Source organism: Gossypium arboreum, chromosome 3 (assembly GCF_025698485.1).
Source record: "Gossypium arboreum isolate Shixiya-1 chromosome 3, ASM2569848v2, whole genome shotgun sequence".
NCBI lineage: Eukaryota > Viridiplantae > Streptophyta > Magnoliopsida > Malvales > Malvaceae > Gossypium > Gossypium arboreum.
Genome location: NC_069072.1, coordinates 71,662,921 through 71,665,914, shown reverse-complemented (window position 1 = coordinate 71,665,914; position 2,994 = coordinate 71,662,921). Strand labels below are relative to the sequence as shown.

General features: G+C 34.2%; 1 non-coding gene across 1 annotated transcript; it reads left to right on the top strand.

Annotated features, from left to right (window-relative positions):
• The first annotated feature begins 389 nt into the window (after positions 1 to 389).
• LOC128291206 (small nucleolar RNA R71) lies at positions 390 to 496 on the top strand. Its single transcript, XR_008280982.1, has one exon. It is a non-coding gene; the product is annotated as a small nucleolar RNA R71 (small nucleolar RNA).
• The last annotated feature ends 2,498 nt before the right edge of the window (positions 497 to 2,994 follow it).

Genomic DNA, 2,994 nt, shown 5'->3' with positions numbered 1-2,994 from the left:
TAAAATTCCCCATGTAATAAACTAAGGCTACATTTAAAGGGTATTCATCAAAGACATGATATTCTCTACAGTAAACAGAGGCTAACTTTGCTGCTTTCATTTCCTGCACTGCAAATTGTCTTTTCAATGTTTTAATCATATTTGTTAAAGATGATACCTAAGTTGTTAGATATGTAATTGCATCAAGCTCCATTGCTCCTGCAACTCTTCTGCCAGTTCCAACTTTGGTAGTAGGGAATTGATAATTATTATTTGCCATCCTTTCTAGAATTTCATAAGCCTCGTTATATGATTTATCAAGTAAAGTCCCATTGGAAGATGCATCGACAACCATTCTTGTATGAGCATTCAATCCATTGTAGAACATTTCCATCTGTGTCCAATGCTGGAAACCATGCATCGGGCATTTTCTTAGTAGCTCCTTGAACTGCTCCCATGCTTCATATAATATTTCATCCTCTGATTGTCTAAACGATGTAATTTTGTCACTCAACTTAGCATTCATGTTAAGAGGATTATATCTTAGTAGAAACCTAACACAAGTAATTCGAAGATGGCACTGTACCTGGTAATGCATTTAACCGTGCTCTGGCACGGTCACAAAATGAGTAAGGGAATAACTTTAATCGCAGGGCATCCTCAAGAACACCTTGTTGTTTGAATGAATACTATACTTCCAAAAATAGTCGAAAATGCAACCTTGGATCCTCAGTAGGCAATACACTAAATTGCCCCACTTTTTGCAGCATTTGAAACATGACCAGCTTCAATTCAAAAAGTTAAGCCTGAATATCTGGCTTGAAAATTCCTAGATTTAGATCCTCTAAGATTGGTACGACATGTTCTCTAATCTATGATTCAAGGAATATCAACATCCCTTCCTTCTTGATGTAGTCACTCCTCTCTAATCCAATCGTTTCTGATTCTTTCCATTTCTCGCAACTCTTTTCTCCTTCGCCTTATCTCTAGATCAAAAGTACTTAGTATTCTCCAAAATATTTCTATGCATACACTAGCACAGACCTAAGAAAGAAAAATAAAAAAAAACTAATTAAACTAAATTTAAAAGAAAGTAAGTAGATAATAACAAACCAATTTTCATCAATGTTGTTGATCCCTAGCAACAGCACCAAAAACTTGTTGCGTGTAAATAATGCAAATGTGCAAGTGTACACATTAATTCAAGTAATATAATGATGAGTGAGTATAGTCTCCATAGGGATTGGAAGTTGATTTAAATTGATAAGTATTACTGAAGGTTTAAAGAATGAAATTGTGCAAAAGAAACAAGGTATAATTTGGTGAAAGGAATTGATGAATGAACTAATATAACTAAAACATGATCAAACAATTCAAATGTCGCAGCAATTCAAAAATATCAAGTAGAGAGTGTTTCTGCTACTGAATGATAAAGGTTGAAATTACTTAGGGAATATTTTCATAACACAATAATTTCATGGCAAAGTTATGACTAAACTACTGCCCAGATATTTACTACTGCAGTTTACTTCTTTTGAGAGTTAAACTCTAATTATATTTTGAATCTGTGTATACAAGACTCACAAATGATAATCTAACTAATGTCCTATACCTGTATAGGTTGCATCTTCTATGTCTAGAGTGCTGTGAATATTCTTTCAAGTATTCACCTATATCGATCGATCAATAATCTAATGTATTTAATCCTCCCAGGTTCAAATCCATCTAAGTTCATAACATGCAATCAACTATGTCTAGACCTTGCATACAATCCAAACAAACAAGAATAGAATGAAACAGTAAATTAAATCATAAGCATATCATGGGCATTACAGTTAATTCAATGTTCACCCAAATAATTCCAACCCAAAGATAATTAGCTCATGGGTTGGGCAATGAAATCTAAAATTAAATCATTCATCAACATATTTCAAGTTTCACGAATCACAAAATTCAATAACAAGAAAATAGAACAAAGGCAGAACTACAAGAAGTTCTCGTTGCACTTTAACTTCTTATCTAGATTATACACAAAACCCAGGGCAGATTTCTCGTCCCCTCATTCGTGCCTATGATCTCCCTTCTTTAGCTGCTCCCTTCTTCTTCTCATCTAAATTACTCCACCGGATTCTGTTACAGAGATAGTAACTACTCTCTTTCTTTTCTTTTTCTCCTCACAATCCGTGTGTGTCCTTTATAGGGTAGATTCGTCCCTCTCAGCCCACATTTTTTACTCCTTTTAGGTTGATTTATTGGGTACACGTACAGCTGGCTGAGAGTGACGTGGATTGAGTGTTGCGTCATCTTCCTAAAAATTTCATGGCATTTCTGTTTGCAATCTATCCTACCATTTTCCATGGAAATGTTTCACATCCTTTGTTCTCTTTTCCTCTTTTCTTTTCCTGCTTCTTTTTTTTTTTCATCCTACCTACACCTATGATCAAAGATTACCAAACCTCTTTCCACCAATTAAAAATAACATAAACTTACAATTGAAACATAATTCAAGATTTAGTATGCAATGTTACAATAATAAGTCTAAAATTCAAACATATTTTCTTAATTACAAGCAAATACTTCAGTTTAGAGGTCTGAAATATAACTCCTTTCAAGAGTTATCAACGACCTCTTTTAATTCCCAAGTTTTTGGTTCGAAGTGTCATGTCGCAACACAAGGGGGTCTGTGTTGTAACACGGCCTGGACTTTTCAAATTCTTTGGGTTATAAGTTGTGGGTCACAGCACAGTAATATGTATGGCCCTAAAGGGTTCAAATTCTGTATTTTTGGACATGTCGGACTCCTCGGTTTGTGCCTAGTGACTTCAAATCACTCTTTAGGCCACTTTCGCTCCTAATAAACCTTATTCCTACTCTAACTAAGCTAAGAATCAAAGATTAAAAAGTACTAAAATCTAAAATATGAATAATTTTACAATATTTACAAAATTAATTAGATTTCGATGATTAGTTTTTAAGTGTGGCTATCGGATTCGTCTAGTAACCCATTAAATTCTG